Source organism: Lolium rigidum, chromosome 2, assembly GCF_022539505.1.
Source record: "Lolium rigidum isolate FL_2022 chromosome 2, APGP_CSIRO_Lrig_0.1, whole genome shotgun sequence".
In the NCBI taxonomy this organism is placed as follows: Eukaryota; Viridiplantae; Streptophyta; class Magnoliopsida; order Poales; family Poaceae; genus Lolium; species Lolium rigidum.
Genome location: NC_061509.1, coordinates 23,877,247 through 23,901,465, shown reverse-complemented (window position 1 = coordinate 23,901,465; position 24,219 = coordinate 23,877,247). Strand labels below are relative to the sequence as shown.

At 46.0% G+C, this 24,219-nt stretch overlaps 2 long non-coding RNA genes across 8 annotated transcripts; one reads left to right on the top strand and one right to left on the bottom strand.

Annotated features, from left to right (window-relative positions):
* The first annotated feature begins 9,646 nt into the window (after positions 1-9,646).
* Positions 9,647-12,452, top strand: LOC124686099. Of its 2 annotated transcripts, none has more exons than XR_006997718.1 (6): positions 9,647-9,720; positions 9,788-9,965; positions 10,792-10,902; positions 10,994-11,169; positions 11,495-11,593; positions 12,019-12,452. It is a non-coding gene; the product is annotated as an uncharacterized LOC124686099 (long non-coding RNA). The 2 variants fall into 2 exon arrangements; XR_006997717.1 differs by having other exon boundaries at positions 12,016-12,452.
* An 8,753-nt stretch (positions 12,453-21,205) lies between these two features.
* LOC124686098 lies at positions 21,206-24,219 on the bottom strand. Of its 6 annotated transcripts, none has more exons than XR_006997713.1 (4): positions 23,912-24,203; positions 23,220-23,249; positions 21,884-23,127; positions 21,206-21,492 (listed from the first exon to the last, which is right to left on the bottom strand). It is a non-coding gene; the product is annotated as an uncharacterized LOC124686098 (long non-coding RNA). The 6 variants fall into 6 exon arrangements; XR_006997716.1 differs by having other exon boundaries at positions 22,974-23,127; XR_006997714.1 differs by lacking the exon at positions 21,206-21,492 and having other exon boundaries at positions 21,758-23,127; positions 23,912-24,027; positions 24,119-24,219.

Here is a 24,219-nt window from a genome sequence, read left to right as displayed (position 1 = left end):
TAGTAGCACCGCTACCCGATCCTTGAACCATCCATTGCCATCGGTAGAAGCAGCGTCAGACTGCTATTGCACCACAAGCGGCCTGACTTAGCAGCGAAGGTCCAATGCCACATCATTTGTAGCCATGGCCGCACCGAAGGCGGGGGAACGGGCATTGTGGGGAATCAGGCGTTGTTGCGGCGAGGCACCTCGAAGAGTAGCGTTGTCGTCCATCCGGATTTTGTGGGAGGTGTGCGGAGGAGCACTTCGACGACGAGGAAGCGTTGGGTTGATGTGGCGGCGCGCATGGAAAACCAGAGTCATGCTAGAATCCACGCACGGTGGAGCATAGTGCCACGATGCAGGAGTCTGTGCATGGGTGGCAAGGCGATGTTGTGCAACCAGTGCGGAAGCGTGGGGGCTCCATCGGCCGTTCGGGGTGCAACGGAGGATGCGGTGCGCAGGTTCCACTGGGGGAGATGAGGGAGAAGAAGTGGGGGATGCTGGTAGCCGATGAGCTGTGGGGCTAGGTAGCCGGCGTGGTGGCGGTGCGACCGTGTGACAACGGGATAGCATCAGATGCGTCGTGTTCACGCCAGGAAGAAAGTAAAACGAGAGGTCAAGGAAAGAGATAAGGTGGGCCATCGAAACAGTGGCGGAGCCAGAACATCAACCATGTGTAGTCATGTTAAAGTTGTGTAGTCAAATATGTATAAATTTTTAATTATTTTTTACACATTTTAAGCTTATATCGCTAAAAACTGTGTAGTCAAATGACTACACAGCCTTAGTGTGGCTCCACCACTAGAGACACACCAGATGCGAGAGCCTGGGGTTGGAGGATACCCGAGCCTCCGACTATTTCACATTATCCTTTTAATTATATAGGAAGGTTTATATATGCTCTACTTACGGATGCTTGTATACATAAAGATTCCAAATCTTTTGGTTGACCTGCTACACATATTTCCTCAAGTCACGAAAAATGGTACGCTGCAATTAAAGCACAATTTTTGAGTATGAGGTTGGAGGTTGTAGAGCGAAGTAGAGGTGACGGTCTTTGGTTGCTTGAGGTGGCAAGTGGCAACCAACGATTGGTGAGATTCCTCTCCATATTTCGTTTGTTGGTGCTATCATTAGTGTCGAGCGAATGTGTGAGGTAACGACATATTAATTATAAATTGGTGTGCATTCTAGGATCCCATATATACCCATATTAGGCCACCATACAAGATGGGTGGGTTTACCAACGTTGCTCTCGTGATTTCACGCGAAACCCTATTACATGGGCCCCACGACATCTACCAACTGGATTCCCATCGAAACTAGGGATTCCATGTTAATTTTTCTTTGGATTATTAGAATAGGTTATAAGAACACGACAAACAAATAAAAAATAAGTTTTTACAATAGTAGGGGAAGAATCTATAGGGTTGATGGCCTCTAATGAGGTTATGAACCATTAATCCAGAACTTGTTTGCAAAAATAATCCTATTTGTCAATCGGTTGTAGTCCTTTTTATCAATCGGTTGCTACTACATAAATGTTCTGTTTTGGCTTCTCCGCTTTAAAAACCCATGTATACTCACATTATGACATCACATACCACAGTGGAAAAGTTTTCGATGGTTTTTGGCATGATTTCATGTGCTCCTCTTTTTTGCATGCCCTGCGATGTTTACCCTTAGCTTTTAGTCGAGAGTGGTGATTCCATGTGACTTTCCTCTTTCGTGTTATAATGGGTCACAGGACCATGAAAACCTCAAAAAGAGGCCAAGTTCTTACAAAAGTTATGTGAGTGGCTTCGAAGTGGGTGTTTTGCACTATAAGGCTAGAATATTCATTCGGGGTAATCATGTTCGTGATGCATGTACCACTTTACAAGAGTTGGGTCGGCAGTTTTGGAGTGGTTTTTTTTGCACTACAAGTCTAAAATCTTCGTGACTTATAGTCCTATTTAAGTGTGAAGGAAGTGTCACTTCAGAGTTGTGTTGGCCTCTTTACACCACCCTTATATAACCATACCATGACCTCAATAAAAAGGATAAGAGTTTTGACCCTTCCTCATGCAATTTCAGGGAAACTTTATTCCATGGCACCAACGATGTCTACCTTGTAGTTGTTCATCGAGAGTGGTGATTCCATGTGAGTTTACTATTATCCATTAGCTTTCCGTCGAAAGTGGTGATTCAATATGATTTTGCTCTTTTATAGTGTTATAGTGGGTCATAGGAACATGAAAATCCCCAAAAGAGACCAGGTACTTACAAGAAATCAGTCAGTGGCCTCATAGTGGGGGTTATGCACTATGAGTCGAGAATATTCGCGCGGCATAGTCCTGTTTGCAAATGAAGTGACACTTCAAAGTTATGTATTGGTTTTTCTTTTCTAAACCGCACTTAAATACTCATATCACCCCCCATGAACGAGAGTAAGTGTTTTGACCATTGCTCACGCAATTTGAATCGAAGCCCTATCTAGTGGGACCCACAAAATGTAACCCATATCTACCCTTAAAGAGTGGTGATTTCATGTGGCATTCCTCTTTGTTTGTGTTATAATAGGTCACATGAACATGAAACCTCAAAAAAAGATGTCAAGTTCTCACAAGAACTGGGGTCGGTGGCGTCTAATTAGGGGTTTCACACCATAAGTCTCGAATCTTAATTACGAGTGACTTAATTTTTGAATATGTGCAATCTCGGAGCTCCATCCACGTTCATAATTTTTTTATTTACTTAATATAATCTCAAGATTCCCTCTGGTTGACTCCATCGGAGAGTTCCCCATATGCGTCCGATAACTGCCTAAGTATCATCAACGCATGTGCGTGAAGTCGGAGTTCCCCAAGGGTCCAATATTGGATCCAACAACATGCCACCACACTTGTGTACGCACCATGTGGACACAAACAAGTTTTGACGGCATTCCCACCCTCCGAGGTGCGGCATCCAGAGAAACCATAATCCATTGACCGCGTGGTCTCCAACATTTACTACATCCTAGCGACGGTGCCCCGGTGACATTATGCCTTAATTTGAGCTTGGTTAGGTCATAGGGACATGTGGTGGCAAGGATGGATCTGTATTATCTCAATAGTTCGCCCCATCATGGAGTTCCCCTCTATACGTTCTGGACTGTCTAAGTGCCGTCAGCGGATGTGCGTGAAGCCAAACAATCCCAGGGGTCCAATATTGGATCCAACAACATCACACCACACTTGTGTACACACTATGTGGACACACACAAGTTTTGGTGGCATTCCCAGCTTCCGAGGTGCGGCATCCAGAGAAACCCTAATCCATTGACCATGCGGTCTACAACATTGATTACATCCTAGCGACGGTGCCCCGATGGAATTATGACTTCATTTGAGCTTGGTTATGTCATAGGTACATGTGGTGGAAACAATGGATCCATATTATCTCAAGATTTTATCCGGTTCACGCCATCAGGTAGTTCCCCCTATACGTCCTGGAGCTGCCTAAATGTCGTCAGCGCATGTGCATGAATCCAGACAACACCAGGGGTCCAATATTGGATCCAACAACATCATACCACACTTGTGTACACACCATGTGGATTCACACAAGTTTTGGGGGCATTACCAACCTCCTAGGTGCGACATCTAGATAAACCCTAATTTGTTTCCGCGCGGTCCACAACATTGGCTACATCCCAGCGGCGGTGCCCCGGTGGCATTATGCTTTCATTTGAGCTTGGTTAGGTCATATGGACATGTGTTGGTAAGTATGGATCCATATTATCTCAAGATTCCCTCCGGATCACCCCATCAGGGAGTTCCCCCTATACGTCTCGAAACTGCCTATGTGTCATCAACGCATGTGCGTGAAGCCGGACAACCCTAGGGGTGCAATATTGGATCTAACAACATCCCACCACACTTGTTTACACACCACGTGGACAAACACAAGTTTTGGAGGCATTCCCGCCCTCTAAGGTGCGGCATCAAAGATCAACCCTAATCCATTCACCGCGTAGTCTACATCATTGACTACATCCCAGCGGCGGTGCCCCGGTGGCATTATGTATTCGTTTGAGATTTGTTAGGTCACAGGGACTTGTGGTGGCAACGATGGATCCATATTATCTCAAGATTCCCTCCGGTTCACCACATCAGAGAGTTCTCCCCTATACGTCATGGAACTGCCTCCGTGTTGTCAGCACATGTGCGTGAAGCCGGACAACCCTAGGGGTCCAATATTGGATGAAAAACATCCCACCACACTTTTGTGCACACCATGTGGACACACACAAGTTTTGGGGGCATTCCCACCCTCTGAGGTGCGGCATCCAGAGAAACCCTAATCCGTTGACCATTTGATCTAGAACATTGACTACATCCCAGTGGCGGTGCCTCGGTGTCATTATGCCTTCATTTGAGCTTGGTTAGGTCATATGGACATGTGGTGGCAACGATGGATCCATATTATCTCAAGATTCCATCCGGTTCACCCCATCAGCAAGTTCCCCCCTATACGTGCTGGAACTGCCTAAGTGTCGTCAGCGCATGTGCGTGAAGCTGGACAACCCTAGGGGTCCAATATTGAATCCAACAACATCCCACCACATTTTTGTAGACACCATGTGGACACACACAATTTTGGGGGGCATTCCCGCCCTCTAGGGTGTGGCATCTAGAGAAGCTCTAATTTGTTGATCGCACGGTCTACATCATTGACTACATCCCAGCGGTGGTGCCCCGATGGCATTATGCCTTCATTTGAGCTTGGTTAGGTCATAGATACATGTGGTGGCAACGATGGATCCATATTATCTCAATATTCCCTCTACTTCACCCCATCACGGAGTTCCACCCTATACCGCCTGGAACTGCCTAAGTGTCGTTAGCGCATGTGCGTGAAGCCGGACAACCCTAGGGGTCCAATATTGGATCCAACAACATCGCACCACACTTGTGTACACACCATGTGGACATACAAGTTTTGGAGGCATTCCCGCCCTCGAGGTGCGGCATCTAGAGGAGCCCTAATCTATTGACCGCATCATTGACTACATCCAATCGGCGGTGACCCGGTGGCATTAAGCCTTCATTTGATCTTGGTTAGGTCATAGGGACATGTGGTGGCAATGATGGATCCATATTATCTCAAGATTCCCTCCGGTTCACCCCATCAGCGAGTTCCCCCTATACGTCCTGGAACGGCCTAAGTGCCGTCAGTGCATGGCTGTGAAGCCGGACAACCCCAGGGGTCCAATATTGGATCCAACAACATCCCACCACACTTGTGTACACACCATGTGGACACACACAATTTTTGTGGGAATTCCCACCCTCCGAGAGAAACCCTAATCTGTTGACCGCGCGGTCTAGAACATTGACTACATCCTAGCGACGGTGCCTCGATAGCATTATGCCTTAATTTGAGCTAGGTTAGGTAATATAGACATGTGGTGGAAATTATGGATCCATATTATCTCAAGGTTCCCTCCGGTTCACCCCATCTACACGGAGTTCCCCCATATACGTCCTTGAACTGCCTAAGTGCCGTCAGCGCATGTAGGTGAAACTGGACAACCCCAGGGGTCCAATATTGGATCCAAAAACATACCACCACACTTTTTTACACACCATGTGGACACACACAAGTTTTGGGGGCATTACCACCCTCCGAGGTGCGGCATCCAGAGAAACCTCAATCCGTTGACCACACGGTCTACAACATTGACTATATTCCTACGGCGGTGCCCCGGTGGCATTATGCCTTAATTTGAGCTTTGTTAGGTCATAGGGACATGTGGTGGAAAGGAAGAATTCATATTATCTCAGGATTCCCTCCAGTTCACCCCATCAGGGAGTTCCCCCCTATACGTTCCGGAACGGCCTAACTGCTGTCAGCGTATGGGCGTGAAGCCGGACTTCCCCACGGGCCTAATATTGGATCCAAAAACATCCCAACACACTTGTATACACACCATGTGGAAACACACAAGTTTTGGGGGCATTCCCACCCTCCTAGGTACGACATCTAGAGAAATCCTAATCTGTTGGCCACGCGGTCTAGAGCATTGACTACATCCTAGCGGCGGTGCCCCGGTGGCATTATGCCTTCATTTGAGATTTTTTAGGTCATAGGAACATGTGTTGGCAACGATGGATCCATATTATCTCAAGATTACCTCTGGTTCACCCCATCGGGGAGTTCCCCCTATATGTCCTGGAACTGCCTAAGTGCCGTCAGCGCATGTGCGTGAATCCAGAGTTCCCCAGGAGTCCAATATTGAATCCAACAACATCCCACCACACTCTTCTACACATCATGTGGACACACACAAGTTTTGGGGGCATTCCCAGCCTCCGAGGTGCGGCATCTAGAGAAACCCTAATCTGTGTCCGTACGGTTCACAACATAGACTACATCCCAGTGGCGGTGCCCTGGTATTTCATTTGAGCTTGATTGGGTCATATGGACATGTGGTGGTAAGTATGTATCCATATCATCTCAAGATTACCTCTGGTTCACCCCATCAGGGAGTTCCCCCTATACGTCCTGGAACTGCCTAAGTGTCGCCATCGCATGTGCATGAAGTCGGAGTTCCCTAGGGATCCAATATTGGATTCAACAACATCCCACCACACTTGTGTGCACACCATGTGAACGCACACAAGTTTTGGGGGGGCATTCCCACCCTCCAACGTGCGACATCTAGAGAAACCCTAATCCATTGACCACGCGGTCTACAACATTGACTACATCCCAGCGGAGGTGCCTTGGTGGCTTTATGCCTTCATTTGAGCTCGGTTAGGTCATAGGGACATGTGGTGGAAAGGATGTATCTATATTTTCTAAAGATTCCTTCCGGTTAACCCCATCAGGGAGTTCCCCTATACGTTCCGAAACTGCTTAAGTGTCGTTAGCACATGTGCGTGAAGCCAGACAACCCCAGGGCTCCAATATTGGATCAAACAACATCCCACCACACTTGTGTACACACCATGTGTACACACACAATTTTTGGGGGGCATTCCCACCCTCCGAGGTGCGACATGCATCGAAACCCCAATCGGTTGAACGCGCGGTCTAGAACATTGACTACATCCCAGTGTCGGTGTCCTGGTGTCATTATGCCTTAATTTGAGCTTGGTTAGCTCATAGGGACATGTGGTGGCAAGGATGGATCCATATTATCTCAAGATTCCCCAGTTCAACCCATTAGGGACTTCCCCCCTTATACGTCCTGGAACTGCCTGGGGGTCGTCAGCGCTTGTGCGTGAAGCCGGAGTTCCCGAGGGGGTCCAATATTGGATCCAACAACATCCCACCACACTTATGTACACACCATGTGGACGCACACAAGTTTTGGGGGGCATTCCCACCCTCCGAGGTGGGGCACCCAGAGAAACCTTAATCCGTTGACCGCGCGGTCTACAACATTGACTACATCCCAACGGTGGTGCCTGGGTGTCATTATGCCTTAATTTGAGCTTGGTTAGGTCATAGGGACATGTGGTGGCAAGGATGGATCCATATTATCTCAAGATTCCATCCGGTTCACCCCATCAGGGAGTCCCCCCTGTACGTCCTGGAACCGCCTAAGTGCCGTCAGCGCATGTGCGTGAAGCCGGACAACCCTAGGGGTCCAATATTGGATCAAACAACATACCGCCACACTTGTGTACACACTATGTGGAAACACACAAGTTTTGGGGGTATTCCCACCCTCCGAGGTGTGACATCTAGAGAAACCCCAATCTGTTGACCGCGTAGTTTAGAACATTGACTACAACGGCGGTGCCCCGGTGTCATTATGCCTTCATTTGAGATTGGTGAGCTCATAGGAACATGTGGTGGCAAGGATGGATCCATATTATCTCAAGATTAACTCCGGTTCACCACACATAATATGCAAAATAAGGATAACAAACATATTAAATTTAAAGAAGTTGACACACAATAACGATGCACAACTAGACCCACACATGAACTAAAACACTTAAAAAACTATACCCACACATGAACAAAACACTTAAAGAAATAGACCCACACGATGAGCTAGACAGCCAGACTCGGCATTGAAATTACTCGGCACACACATACTAATCAGTTGTTGAAATCTTCCTCATCGCTGGGGGTGTCCTGTGAAATGGTAGTTGAGATGCAGTTCACCCACTGGTCATCATTAGGCTCCCGTGTCGACACCTCTCCTTTAGGGTACTCCGCTTCATATTCGGCCCTCCTCTACTGCTTTCCCGCCCTCTTCACTCTCCTCTCCGCATGCCTCTCCTTCCAGAATGCACGCGTGGTTGCCACGTCTTCGGGATGGTCTCTGCGCCACTGCGCCATGAACCACTCGTCCGCCTGGGCGATGGAAATCTGCCGCTGACCTTGGCGGTAGCGCCGTGCTCCCCCCTCTGAGAGAAGTGGCGGCTCAAGAGCGAGACTCTTGGCTTCAGTCAGAGTCCTGACCTCCCGGAAGTTCATTTGGTTGCGCGGCCGGGCAAACCTCCACGCCGTAGCGTCGTATGTGCGGGCAACATCCTCGTTCCTTTAGAAGGTGCCGAGCCACACACGCACTCAAGCGGCGGTGATTTCAGCCGCGAAATGGCCCCCTGGCCGCAAGCGAACGCCGATGAAGCCTGTGTTGCTATGGCGACGAGGATCCATCTCAACGGCAGCGGAGCTAAGAGGATTCCTTGGTGGTGTTGGAGAAGTGCTGCCGGTGGTGATGTGTTGGAGGAAAACTGCCCAAGACATGGCTATATGTAGGGAGGCGAGGGGCTGGAACGGTGGGAGAGAATGGGCGGGAGAAAAAATGGCGGGAAATCATGGCGGGCGAGAATGGACGGAAAGCTTGGCGGGAGAAATTGAGCGGATAAGAGACAAGATTCGCAATGTCATTTCATGTGGGCGTGGAGACCACATGGTACAAAATTTTCAAATTGATAAAAAATAGAACCATGTTTAAATAATTGGTAGTAATAAATAACTACAAATGTAATATAAGATAATATCTAGGAGTGAAAAAAGATTTTAAAAAAATAGGGAGGTGCTACGCCGAGGGTTGCCGTCGACGTAGAGAAAAGAAAAAAAAAGGAGGAGTCTATACTGAGGGCAGCCGTCGGCGTAGCGTTTCCTTACACCGAGGGCAGCCGTCGGCGTAGCGTTTCCTTACGCCGAGGGCATCGCTACACCAACGGCCCTTTTGGCGGAATGTACCTTTTGAATCGTTGCACTCTCTCTTCACAAGCAGGCAGCAGCCAACACTTGATCCATCTTATTGTATGTGAAATTCGTCAATCGTCATCAAGGAAGAAAGAATCCCGCGCTATCTTCTTATTTTTTAGGGAAGGAACCCCGCGCTATCTGAATTTTCCAAAATTCAGATGAAAAAGGCAGACCACGACTTGGACCGGGCCATCGAAATTAGTATTGAGTTGGGCCATCTCATCGTATCCTCCAACTTCCCCGCAACGCCGCCGCCTCAACGTCGGCCGCACCAGTCCCTCCGCCGCTCGCCGCTCGCTGCCCACCCAACCAACCCAGCTTCCTCGACGTCGGACACCCCCACACCCACCCAATCCCTTCCGCCGCTCGCCGCCTACCCAGCCCACCCTGCTTCCTCGACGCCGGACACCCCCACCCACCCAATCCCCTCCGCCGCTCGCCGCCCACTCAACCAACCCAATCCCCTCCGCCCAGCCTGTTCCACCCGATGCAGAAACCTCCATGGCGTCCGCGTCTACCTCGCCCGCCACGGTAAACTCCCGATCTCCGCTTCAAGACCTCAATTTTCTTCCTATTGCTCATGCTCTGCCCCGTGCAGAAAATTTGGAGGCTGCTGCACGGCCAAGGAGAGGTCCTCCTCAGAAGCTGCAGCTGCAGCTGGGCCTGGACGCCGACGACCACGCACAAGGAGACGGCGACCTGGACATGATCGTCCAGGAGGAGGAGCTCGCACAACCCGACCCCGACCCTGACCATGGCGACGCCCACAAAACAAGGTCCTCACCTTTTTCCCCATCTTTCTGCTAACCTACTTCTTCCCCACGATGACATGTTTGTATGCACCTCTTTACACATGAGCATATAGCTGTACCTATTTTCTCTAAATATTTGCCCGGAAAAATGTGCTGCTGATGATTCAGGGCATCTTGTAGTTACTTTAGGAATTGACCAACTTGTTAATGCTTCCTGATATTGGCTTCATTCTTATTATTTGCTTATGCTAGAGTTCCTCATGTTGTTAGCTCTGTTCCTCACATATGCAAATTATTTAGGCTCTTGTGTTGTTTGGTTGCTCCAGTTGAGTGGATAGGTAAAAATATGTATGGTTTACTGTACTAGTAGCTGATCAATGTAGTACTTGGACAAACATGTGATATTTATTTTTTCCAATTCTGCATATATATGGCCACCACCTATCTTATGCTGCTCAAAGTATCATCTTGATGATTTCATTATGACCATGTAATAGCTGGTTCATGTACATGCTTGTGTATTGGTGCTCTCGCTGCGGTGATGCACTTTGTATATGCAAACCGATTTTTTAGATGCCATGTGCGTGCTCTTTCTTTCTTTTGCATACCTTCCTGTACAAAATATGGTATCTACCATTGTGGTGTTGTGTAATGATGTGCATTGTTTCTTTTTATCGATCCCACTGCCGGGATATTTGTTTAATGCTTTCCATCCTGGTGTGATGACTAATATGACATGAAGAGCCAAAATTAAGTCTGTTCATATGGTTTGTTACTTTCTCAGCTTTGCCTTTGGCAAGCCTTATGATTTGTGTGTGATAATGAAGTTCTTGTGTTTGCTGATATGAAGGTATACTTTCTTCTGACATTTCCCGTTTGAGGGATGTCATGTGCCAAGCAAAGTCAGGGATGGGGAAGACTGCTTGTGGTATTGTCCCACACGAGAGAGCTGGCTTACCAGGTTTGTAAAAATGGGTTTTTGCACTTCTGATTTGTGTATATTTCTCTCCTTTTTCTTGATTAGCTCCTTGCGTTTGTGTTCTGAATTGAAGGTTACTCTATTCTATGGAGGTATTCACATGAAGAAACACTAAGGGTTTATTTGCCATCCTCACTGTGGTGGGCACAACTGGAAGGATTCTAGCTCTAGCTAGAGAGAAGGACCTTTCTTTGATGAATGTGATGCATTTCATTCTTGATGAGTGTGATGAGATGCTAGAGTCACTTGGTAATTTATCCTCATTTCTTCCATGCGTAGAGTTTTCTAGTCATATATTTATGTATATGATGGGCAGAAGTGTAGGTTATGCTATGCTATTCGTTGTATATAGTCAATTAGCACTAGTGACATGTATATAGTCTTTTGAGAATTAAGTTCTTGCTTGCCTACTTGCCATGTGTTGTAAATAAAAGTCCCAGGATGGGATTGCAGAAACTTGCATGCTTCCATGCATCAGCTTTGCCATGATGTTGATTGTTGGGTAGTTCTCTCGCTGATTAGGCATGTGCTCGAGATGATATCTTTGCCCACTAGTCATGTTTTTGCATTTCAGGGGAGAATTGGAGCTGGAGCAAGTCAGGAGGTAGCGATGGCTGCCGGATCCGCCAGGCAGGCTGTGTGGTAGCTTTGTTTTTCGACTCCGTGGGTTTAGGTGAGTCCTCAGGTATCCATGACCCTAGTCTCCGTGACTTTATGATATGGATGACATAGTACATTCAAGTCTACAGAAGTCTTGCTTTTGACATGATCCATGACACCATCAAGCCATGTTTGTATTAAGGTTTTTTGCAATTCCAGTGTCTGGTTGCGCTTGTTTGGAGCTGATCTGCACTAAAGTGGCTAAGTTCCGATCCATATCTGGTGTCGCTGATTTAGTAAGAAGTTGTACTAAATCAACGACACTTGATATGGATCGGAGGGAGTACTTTCATTATTTTTTGCCTAGCTGATTCCTAAGATGGAGTTGTGTTACCTAGCTGATTGATGCATGTGCTGCCTGGTACTGACTTGGATATTCCTTTATCACTTCCTAGGTTTAATAAGAAGGAATAACATAACTTGCTTTTTTTCCAGCAGGTAAAGAAAGAAGAAGAGCAAGAAGGCTACAGAGAAGGATCTGCCCTGATCCTTTCACTTTTTTGCATTTGATCTTGTTGGTGCGGTAGTCGGGAAGCGCGACCCAGAGAGACATCCCAGCATATGCAGTGCCGCTTTTATGTGTAGTAGTACACTTTTTCGGCCCTTGTAATATTCAGTAGTACACGTTGTAAAATCCATTTGTGTAATGCTACAGGCTTCGGAAGTTGGTAAATGGCCATGTCTGTGATTTTTGTTCCTAGCTAGCTCGCGTTTCTGTTTGGTAAATGCGCACGTCAGCGATATGTGTAGTACTACCTGTGAGCAAGGTTGGATCGTGTGCTGTACGAACAACCGTTTGTTGACTGTTGCAAAAAGAGGGAGGGTCATGGCAAAATTTTGAGCACTACGGCTAATTAAACTTGCATTGACTAGTTTATCTCTTGTAATTCACCGTAGTTTTTCTGTCTCAAATGGAGCAGGTCGATCAGATGAGAGGGTCCATCAGTTTGCCGAGGATGAATTAGCACATCACACAAGGAATTAGTATACACGCACACATGGCGGGAAATAAGGGAATTACTTCATTAAGGAAAATTGAGACCCCTGCAATTTATTAGGTCGATTTAATTAGTTTCCTACCGTATAATACTACATCGCCAATTTTCTCTTTATGGGCTGCGCGTTAATCTCCACTAAATGCGGGTATTTAATTAGTGGCACTAATCTAGCTGAAACATTCCCCTAAAAAAATGTTTCCCTCGCGCCGCGCGATCAACCCACACCACGCCGCGGGCGCATGCATTACACAGCAGATGAGCGAAAATGTCGCTTGTCGGAGCATTACCGTCAAGGTCACCGCCGGCGCATTACGCAGCAGATGAGCAGATGATCTGCTCCAACAAGCCTGCCACCGCCGCCGTCGTTGTCGTCCCATCCTCCCATCCGGACTCACGCCCATTTGTTTGATCCTTTCTATATTTGCTGATTGATTGAGAAGATGTTGAATTTAATTTGATGCCATGTCTGCGTTTTTACAGTGCAGCAGTCAGCTTTCCAACTTGGCGTACATGCGGGAATTAATAATTAATCCACGCTTCCAAAGCATCAGATTTAATTGAGGCGTCGGATTTAATTGTTTGCGCGAGAGAAAGGAAAGAAAACACGGATTCTTTCCATCGCTCGTCCGTTTGCGCGTGCGTCGCGACTCGCGAGAGGGAATAGCGGTGCAGCGACAAAAAAACAAGTCGCGGGCCACGGGCTGGGCTGGGCTTGGCTCTCTCTTTCATGTGGAGTCCCACGGGCTGGGATTAGCGCTCGCCTGCGTTTACTCGTCGGCGACAGGAGCATGGGGCGATCTCATCTCGACGCCGTTTCCACCCAAGGCTACGATTTTCGACCACGAGCCCGCCATTCTGGCTGGGGGTTGCCTTCACTGGCAGATCCTCACGGCTTGACGAGACATAATACTCGAGTTCGATCTGAATACGCGGAGCCTAGCAGTGACACCGCTGTCAAAGCACATGCTAACCAGACAGCATTACGGGGTGATCCGAGCAGAGGGTGGGAGGATGGGTTTCATCTTCGTGTCCGGCTTCACCGCCCAACTATGGAGGAGGGATACAGACTGTGATTCATGGGCGCGGGGAAGAACTATCCAACTGGACAAGTTACTCCCTCCAGATTCGCGGAAAGAACACCCAAGTATGGTCGGGTATGCTGAGGAAAACAATGCGGTGTTCTTCGAGACAGTTGCTGGTGTCTTCATGCTCCATCTCGAGTCGCTGCAGCTCAAGAGGCTTTCCGAAGCCAACAGCACTCGTTGCCATCATCCGTTTGAACTTGTGTATACTCCAGGTAATATCATGCCTTTGATCTCCTGGAATAATGGGTTATCTTTGATGATTGGTTGATTAAATGCTGTTCACATCCTTCCCTGTTAAGCTAATCTTTTTAAGCAGTGTCATATCACTTGTTTCCTTTTAATGCTTGATGACCTTCAGTAACTACGCAATGGTGTTTCTAATGTTTTTGTTTTATCATCGAACTTCAACTCATAGCTGCTATGAAGGAAGAATAAAAATAATTTGGACTTAACTAGATGCACCATGAGATCCAGCGGCTATGCATTCGTGAAACAGTCAAACGAACAATCTATTTTGTTGATGCCGTGGCTCAAACCCAGACCAGTTAAACATGGTTCATTGAGTATATGAAAAACCCATACAATAAACACCGAGGTTGGCTAATTCTGTGTATTAACTGAACTAAATTTCGCTCTTGCTTGCCTACTGAAATTTGCAAGAGTTGTATAATGGTAGTTTTAAAGTATGGCCGCACTGCAGTACCTTCGTTCAAGTTGAGATACATAGCAGTTTGAAGTTGAAGACAACTATATGAAAAGTTAGCTCAAACCAACTAAAATATTGAATAGGTAGCTCAGTTGGTACATTTGGGAGCTTAAAAGCTAGTTATATTTGTTTCGTTCAATTTTGTTATCTCTGCTGATCTTCATAATAATATTATATCCGTAATTGCGTTTTGGTTTGAAGCTTAGAAAGTAGTTGTATAGTTTCTTTGAAATATCATTGGTTGTTTGACTTATGCTTGTAAAACAGCCATTCATGCTGGAGCTAAAGTTGTGAGGCACCGGGAGTTGACTCGATGGTCACAGATCACACAATACATAAAACGATTGTTCAGTTAAATATGCTATTGTGATGTATTGATTGAGCAGGTAAGCTTGTGTTCTGCATGTAAGTTGAGGCATCTGAACTTCTTCTTTTAAGCTTACGAAAATGTATCACTTTCATTGTTACCACAATTTTTTGAGTGCCAAATTGCAAGCGATGATTCTGGTAGTGTGGCCTCTTTTTCCCTGTAGCTTCTCAGAGGATTGATGACTTATGACCTTTCCCTGTTCATTTCCTTTTCTGTGCATATGTCCTTTTTCATCTCATGAATTAGAATGTCGTCGAAACATATTTCCTTTTACGTGTGCTTAATGAAAAACTTGAATATGCTTTTCTCCATTGATGGTTCTTGCAATTGGGGGGGTGGTGGATTGTCTGATTGCAATCAGTTTGAGTGACAATTCAGTGCATTATAAAATTTGAGAGACCATGATCTGGTGTCCAGAGTGAAAGCTATTCATATGACGAGTATCTTGTTCCCTTAATCCGAATTTCTAAACAAACCAAATAATATCCTTTGTGCTCTAACTTCTTTTGTTATCAAAATTTTCTATGGACCAAAAAGGAATCATATTTGCTTTCTTATCATCTCCCACATTTTCACATTTCCCTTGCACCTCTTTGGCTTAACAAATCTTGACAAAAGAAACATCTGCAAACTAATCGGTAACAACTCTCTTTGAAACCATCACGGCACTTATATATGCAGCATCTCTGCTTGCAAATTGATTGTTAGTTAGTTGCTGTTTGAAGTACAACAATCGCAGCTATATGTTACCAAATACTAGTTCAAGTACTACTACCTGCTAGCAATTTTTCGTTCATGATGGTAGGTACATTTATTATACCTGTGTCTGGCTAAACAAGTCTTGATAAAGAAATGCCTAATAAGCTATATCAGGACCGTATACTCAATAAGAATTTTGCCCCTTGGCATTAGTGAACATCTATTGATGAACAATGTTCCTTTAGTCTTGGGTATGTAAGAAGAATCAAATTCTGGTCTTGCCCCTTTTACCTGTTCCACTTGGAGGCAATATGATTTGTTGTCGATTAAATTGTAGACAAAATATATTCTCCTTTATCTTAAATTTGGATGACCTTATGTTCCTGTTAATTATGTAATATTAAATTGGTGAATGTTTCTCTATTTTTCCTATTAAATTAGCTGATTCAAGCTGTACTGTTCTCACTACGCACCCCTTTCTAATCCTATGTGCGCACCAAGCCATTTGATTTATACAAGCCACTTGCTTTGAGTTTATTGGAGTTGGGAGAGTGCAAAACCTTGTCTCATATTAGCTTATGTGGATGCATCTGAGAAATAAGTCTTCACTCAGAGGGATACTCCACCTCTCTCACAAGTTGTGTGGATGATTTTCACATATCTAATTATCCCACTGTTATAAGGCTCTAATTATTTTTTCCAGTCTGTGTATGATTGCTCCAATTAGGAATAATTTTGGAGCAGCGCAAATTTTGATTTGTATGGTCAGCATCCCTTTAATTGTATCGCCTGATCACTCTGCTTCCTTTTCTGGTCCACCGGCATGAGGCTTTGTGTGTGCTACCAGGACCTGGACAGCTAAGTATTTTGTAGAAGTACTTGTGAAAACTCATTTATGGGTTGTGCTAATATAGTATATGGCTAATAGACATAATTGTGTACCTATGAAAGTATAGTGATGTATTACACAAACATGTTTGTTTTTATGGTGGCGACGTTCACAAGATTTTCCATATGTATCTAAGGTTTGTTTGAAATCGCTAATTTTGTATGCAAAGGAATATGGTGATTAGTAGTAAGCAGGGGACAGATTGCTGGACACTGCCAGAAAATGCAGAGATCAGAGATCAGTTGCGAGTCCAACCCACATGTCCCAAGAGAAACGTGAACGGACGCATAGCCTTGGACGTCAATGGTAAGCTGGCCTATTGCCCTCTTTAGAGGAATGGAATGAATCTTCTTTTGAAAAAAGTATGGAGTGAATCCTGATTGCTAGAATCTTTTCTTTTTATTGGTTTGGAATGCACGTGGAATTTTCTGTAAAAAAGAGATGTAGTTGCCTCTAAATTTTTTCAAGGACATCTCCAACAGGGGCGAAGCAAAACGGACGCCCAAATTGTTTGCGCGCGTCTGTTTGCGTCAACCGATATTGTGGAAATTGACTGCGCGTCCGTTTGCGTCGGGAGCTGCCCCCAGCGGCATGACACAAATTTTTTTTGGGTTCGCATTGTTTCAACATTGAACATAATTTACATAACATAGTGATAAAAGGAAAATATAAAATATAAGAACTAAAAGGCGCACGTACCACCTGCTACCCTAGCCTACTCCTCGCCGTCGTCGAGCACGACGAAATCCGGTATCTGCACGCCCAGTTGGTAACTAGCGAAACATACGCTGGTGGTGGAGGTGGAGGTGGAGCAGCCATGGGTTGAGGGGTTGAACGTCGGTGGAGGAGGTGGAGCACCCTAGGGGCCGGTGGAGCAACCCAGGGGCTGAAAACCAAATGTGGAGGTGGCGGCGGGTGCGGGGCTGAGTTCTGCAGCGCCTGTTGTAGGGCCTCTTCCTCTGTGAGGCCAGGTGGCATGATGTCGGTGGCCTACCGGTGTAGCGCCGGCTGCACCGGTCGGTCCGCCTCCGAGATGAGGACGTCGAGTCTCTCGATCTCCTCGTCGGTCATCGTCGGCGGGAAGTTGAACTTCCGGCCCTCCGCCATGGCCGCCTGCCAGTCTTCCACGACGCAGACGATAGTCGTCTATGTCGTCCTTGGCCTCCTCATTGTGGTAGGCCAGCATGTCGGCGTCGGCGTCCTCGGCGTCGCCGTCCTGTGGAGGCGGCGGTGGCCGCTCAAACGGGAAGTCTTGGTCGCCGAGGAAGCCCGCCACCCTCATCGGATCCTCCTCGGTCCCGCGCCAGGTGTGCCAACTATTGGAGTCAACGGCGAAGGCAGGATCGGCGCGGAGGTCCGGCGGCAGGTACCACCACCAGCGCCGGATCTCGGCGCTCCTCTCCGGCTGGCGGCGAGGCACCGGCGGGACATGCACCCAGTTGTAGCTGAGCCGCTAGCCGCCACGAGGCAGGTGCACGTCCCACCAGCGTTCGCACGCCACCCAGTTTGTGTGCAGCACCCGCGCCATATGGACGGGGAGCGGCACCCTGTTTGGCCGCGGATCCTCTTTTCACGCCGCTGCCGGATGCCTCGGAGTCGTGCTTCTTCTTTCCCATGGTGATGCGGCGGCGCGCTGTGGTGAGGGTGGGAGCGGAGGTGTCGGTGGTGTGGGCAATGGCAGGGACGATGCTCGCCTTTTAAAGGCCGGGCGCACGCAAGACACGATGCCATTGATGGCGGCGTAGAACCCTAGCCGTCGCCCGCCAGTCCTGGTGCAGAAGAGAAAGAGGCGCCATTGATGGCAAAGGCTGCAGCGCATACGCGGAAGCGACGCCGAAGCGACGGCCGTGGAAGCGATGCACTCGAAACAGGTCGCTGCTAAGCGGGCCCGTGGGAAAAGCGTGCGGACACTCGGCGCGACCGCGCAGCGTCCGCCGAGACGCATCCCAGGATGGCCCGAATAGATATGCTATTATTATGTATTGGTCGAGCAGGTTAGCTTATCTTCTGGATTTATCTTGAGGTATCAGAACTGCTCCAATGTATTACTTTCCTTTTTTTACTTTCAATTTTTAAGTACCAATTTGTTTTTAAAAAAAACAACTTTAAGCAGTTTCTCTAAGAAATTGAGATCACATGTTGGCCAGCTGGCCACCTCCTATGCTTTCATGGCAGGCTGGATCTTGACTCTTTTTCTCCTGGCCCGCTTCTTCATTCCTTCCTCAGTAGTTCTCCATTCTCTCTTCCTGATGCCTTCACTCCGCCGCCTTATCTTTTTATTTGTTGATGTTTTACCCCCTTTCTACCGGATGTGCTCTTTTCCTTGCCTTCCCGTTGCATCCAGCTTCCTTCCTTTCAGTTTATCTCCTCCTTAGTACTCCTCAGTTCCTTTCTGGTAGTGCGTGGATTCTCCCTCTAGGCTCTAGCCACTCCCATGACTGGCGAACTAGGACCCTTTACCACTCCCTATTTGTCATATTTGTGCATATGTTTCTACCTGCTCCAAGATGAGAATGCTATCAATCTATCATGCTAAACAGTATCAAATGAACTATGTGCACTTTGCTGTGTTCTGGGGAATAAATATTAGTTTTACGTTTACTAATTGCTGCATTGCATTTTAATTTTTGTGTGGTTAAGGGTCTTATGAAGTCATAGTGTTAGATGCTGTCCAATCTAATAATTAATAAGACCAATGCATGACAATTTGGTTGCAAATTTCCCTTATTTTCTCGACATGTTGCTCATTGCCCACAAACTTGCAGATATATGTAAGGCGTGTGCTCCAGTACACCCCCCCCCCCCCCCCCCCCCTCCAAAATTAGTTTTGGCTCAAAAGCCCACCAAACCCATATCCAAGCCCATATGACGCCCGTATGTGAACTCGTATATGACCGTCTCTATACCGTATGCGTCTTCCTCCTTCCTCCCACAATCGTGATCGATCGTTCTCCTCCACGTTCGAACTCGACGAGCCAGCAGCCGCCGTCCCGTCGCACGATCTCGGACGCCACGATCACCTCCTCACTGCCGCACTCCTCCGCCACAGGGCTCCTCCGTCGCTTCTCCACGATCTCCTCTTCACCGGCATCTCCCCGGAGCTCGACGAGCCGCCGTCTGGCGCCGCACTCCGTCACCATAGACCTCCTCCACCAGGGCATATCTTCCCGACGATCTCGGCACTCCCATCTCCACGATCCTCAGGGCCTGCTCGACGAGACGCCTCTGCTGCACGCCGTCGCGTCGAGCTCCGTCTCTCCGGCGAGCCGATCTTCCGCTGGACACGACGTGGAGGTAAGTTTGAATCTCTGCCGCCGGACATGTCCGGCGGCTCATTTAGCGTGTCCGGCGCACGGAAGACAGTCCGGAACACAAGAACCAGACAGTCCGGCTTGCGGCGGACAAGCCGGGGTCTCTCTTCCAGACTGTGCATGTCGTGGCCGCTCATCGTCTTGTCCGTCCATGGTGGCTCTCCTCTCCTCTCCTCTCCTCGACGAGTAAAGAGTCAAAGTCTAAGTCGTCACACGCGACGCACGCGTTGGCTCAACCCTGACTCCTACTTATAGGGTACAATTTGACCAGTTTTTGGAGAGGTTCAAGTTTTGTGGAGGGAAATAGGTGTGGCGGGAAGAAGACCAAGTTTTGGTGCCTCTCCTTTCCTTGTTGATTGCTGGGAGAGATGGACGGGGTGGGAGATCGATGAGGTGCATTAATGCACATGCATGCAAAACCGTGTTGATTTCTTTCCCTGCTATTAATTGATGATTGTGGAGGACTCTCCAAAGTATATAATTCACTGTATGGACTGAATCACTCCTTCCATGATTATTGCCTTTTCACCTCATCATGAAAGTTTAATTTTTACTGTTATACTATCACGAATAGGAATCGGTACGGCTGGTACGGGTGGAAGCGAAACGTATGAGAATTAATGTGCATGCATGACGAGCCATGTATGGAGGAAGGCTATGTGGCGATTATTCTTCCTAACGCATAATTAATTTACAACCGATGATTTCTCGTTCTCATGTGCAATATATGGCTGCTTGCCTTGTTTTCTTCAGAAATAATTAAGGCCATTATTCCTTGTTTCCGTATTCCAAGGAAGAGATCTGCTACCAAATTAATGGATTGATAGATCGGTTCCTGTGCAAGCGAAAGTCAAAGAGCTGCATTGGATTTTTGTATATGTAACGCTTGAATCACGTTGGACCCATTGCGTCTTAATGGTCGCAAAATCTGTATTTCTTTCCGTACATCTTTTCTTTGCTTGATATGTGAAACGACGATTGTGTATTTGAACTCGGCTCGTGCGCTTGATGTTGCAAGGTGAGAACAACTGAAAATTTTGAGCCAAAGCTTCATACGCAAAAAAATCTGGAGACGAAATGGAGTATATCTCTGAGCAAGTATATGAAATAAGAGAATTTCTACATGCATCATTTCCATACCATTAAAAGAAGTGTTCTTCTCTCTAATGAAATAAGGCCCATCGACTCAACTGAGCTGCCAACACACGGACAGGAGGCTAGGTTTTGGCTCAAATCCATAACTTAACCCACATAGCAGAGCTAAATAATCCACTCCAGGCTTTTGTTAGGTCGGATCATCATTGGACACTAGCTTTGTTTGTCCATAGCTGCAGCTAGTCCTAGCTCCTTCCCGCTTGCCGGCGGCCAGCATTCTTTCCGTAGCACTCCCCCATCTGGTTTCGATTCTAGCAGACAAGCAAAGAATCCTAGGTCAGTTCTCTCGCTTCTGATGGATCAAAAATAACTAATGAAGGCACATGATCAAGGTTGTTGTGCATGGACTCCAAGAAGCTTGATCAATTGCAGATCGCCAAGTTATTTAGCTGTACCAAAAAAATCAGCATGACATCTCCTGTTCTTTGGACATTCAGTCACATATCAAATGAATGCCACACTATAATGATAACAGGAGTTCAAATAGAATCACTTGTCTAACCAAACACACTCCCACTAAAAAAAGGATGAAACAAACATCGACCACCACTCAACATCAGAAGCGACTTAAATTGCACATAGGCCGCCTATGGCCAGCATGGAAACGCTGAAGCCAGCACAGCTTCCCAGGCTGCGTTGGACTCCAAAGTAGCAACATAGGCCAGTTCGCAAGGGACTCCCGTGGAGCATCGTCTTGTCCTGTAAAAACAGAAGGAGCACTGAGAATGGATCCGAAATATAAAACAAACATATGGATTGTTCATTGTTGGTTTGATGAATACAAAGAGTTTGCGGACTTGGAACTTAAAACAGTGAGATCCTACATGTTTGTTGCTTTAAAACAAACAACGAAGAAACTACGATTGATGATTTCCAAAGTACAAAGATATGCAAGTCAAATGTCATAAAGATAAACTTGCACAACAAATATCATGCTTTGATTAAGACATTGGTGTATACAACACAACCCTTGTGACACAAACATACAACCAACAAAAATCTTCGGAACACCGGACAACACCAGGCAAAGCTGATGCACAGAACAACGGAAGTTACATAAAACAAAACATGCATCATAAACAATATATACCAGAGTTCAGTGAGGCACTAGAAAGGAAGCTCAACCGAGCTTGTCCCTAGTAGGGTCTTCCAACTTCCTTCCAAGTGATGCATCAGGCAGCGCGCATCAGCTATAGCCTATAGGTTCTAGCTACTACACCTATCTCTCATGTAGTCCTCGTTTTCCTTGAACAAGAACAAAACATGATGGTCAGCTTGGGGAGATTTAGCAATAAGAAGTAGATTTCAAAATTGGCCTAACATGACGTTGGAATTGCAATAGCAATAGAAAAATGGCTTAATGGCATCACGGATCAGCATGTCAAGAACATGACTTGTGCAGACTAGAATGTACTATGTCATACATAACATGATCTGCAATATCCCAGCTACAGAAATATATTTGATTTCAAGGCATGTCTTGGAGATGTCGATTCCAGACTATAACAATAGTAGTTCCAAGCTCATTTTTGTTGTCTCCATCTTGACAACACACGACAACTTAGATTGGAATACTCATTTTTGTGGGCAACTGGAAGTAATCAAAATAACAATTATTTGATGGTCAAAACTGGAGCATATATTAGTAACAAAATCATCAAAACTAAAAATATCAATGAATTATTGATTCATGATGTCAACAGGAACTTAGTACAACTTGCAGTATCAGGTAGGCACATAATTGATAAGACATTTTGATTTACTTGGCCGAAAGACACATGTCATTGGAAATACGCCTCATGTACAGAAATTCACACTTGGCACTATAGCTACACATGGCAAAAGGGATATGCAAGTATACCATATGTTCACGAAAACATCACAAGATCTCATACGCAACAGGATTTCTAAGCAAGTTATCCACTACTAAATAAAGTCTACTATAATGGATACCTCACCTAAACACATTGAGGCGAAGAAGAAAGCCTACCGACCGGATCCGGCGGCCATGGCTAATTAACAGGGGTGGAGCCAGGAAAAATGGTCGCCGGTGTCAAAACAGAAGTATCTTGATCTAATTCGTAACTTATAGTGACTATACTATATATTGCACAAACTGAGATAAATAATAATTGCCAATGTATCATAATGAATAAAATTCGGTTTACAAAAATAGCTACCTCTATTTTCCCTGGCCTCTGCAATTCTTCATCTTCAAAAACCGATCCATGACATCCGTAATTGGAATTGAATATAGAAGTATGTGCTATAGGAAGCAAATGATGCAGTTATTCATGAAATCATCACCTATGCGGTTGCGTAGCACGGTCTTCACTAAAGTACAAAAAAACATCTGCTTAGAACCCAACTATGTCCGGCCAATGCAAAAAATTAAATGAACAGTTGGTAAGATCTTGAAGCCATACAAGATACAGGATGGTAGAAACTGACCGTTCCTACAAATCACATGAAAATGAAATAGTAATTATAAGCACACATAAAAATAAATGCAAACATGATACAACTGAAAACTTGGATGCTTAACCCTACAGATTCGTGATGAGCACTTAGCAGCCTGCAACTGACCAGTGTGCATGTGGATAATAATACTCATAAAATGTTTTACGATAAAGAAAAATATGCATCAGAATAAGGTACAACAGAAACATAGTACAAACCCTTGAACTACATTAAAGTACCGAATACATATAGATAGCAAGGCAAATTAACAAGATATATTCTTCCCTGAAAGAGCATTAGATATAGGAGTATTGCTTATATCCTGGACAAAGTGGAAATTAACAAGAACAGATTACTATCTCATAATGGAAGTGCGTAGCTATAAGGACCATGATCAACCTCCTAGACTGTTTTTACCAAAGTGCAGTGGTGCAATTTATTACTTGCCCAATTTCAGAAAATAGTAAAACAATGCACTATTTTGGAAAAGAAACCCACCTAAATAAAAAATACTCTATTGACTCAAATTGAGAGCATTTGGTACATCCCTTCATTTTAGGCACTAGTGGCAATCATTCAGTCACACAATGGCGCAAAACAATTCAATAACTCTGCTTCCACATATTAACCTGGGGCTGTTTTTGAAGATTATACTAACCTATGGGTACCATGGAATAGTAGCGAACACTTGCGGCTTTGGTCTCGCCGACACCACTGTTGAGACCACCACCATAACACCAACAAAGTATGTGATTTCTGAGTTCGGATTCACTCCTGGCCAAAATAATAAAAATGCACGACCGTGCATTAGAAAACGAGACAGAGTTATTATTATTTGGACAAGCGGCGAGGGAAACAAGAGCACCTCTACCGACGCAATTACTTTGCCTTTTCGACCCTGAAGGTCACTTTAGTCTCATCCGCGAAATGCAAAGTCGCCACAATTTCAGCACGCAACTTGACCTT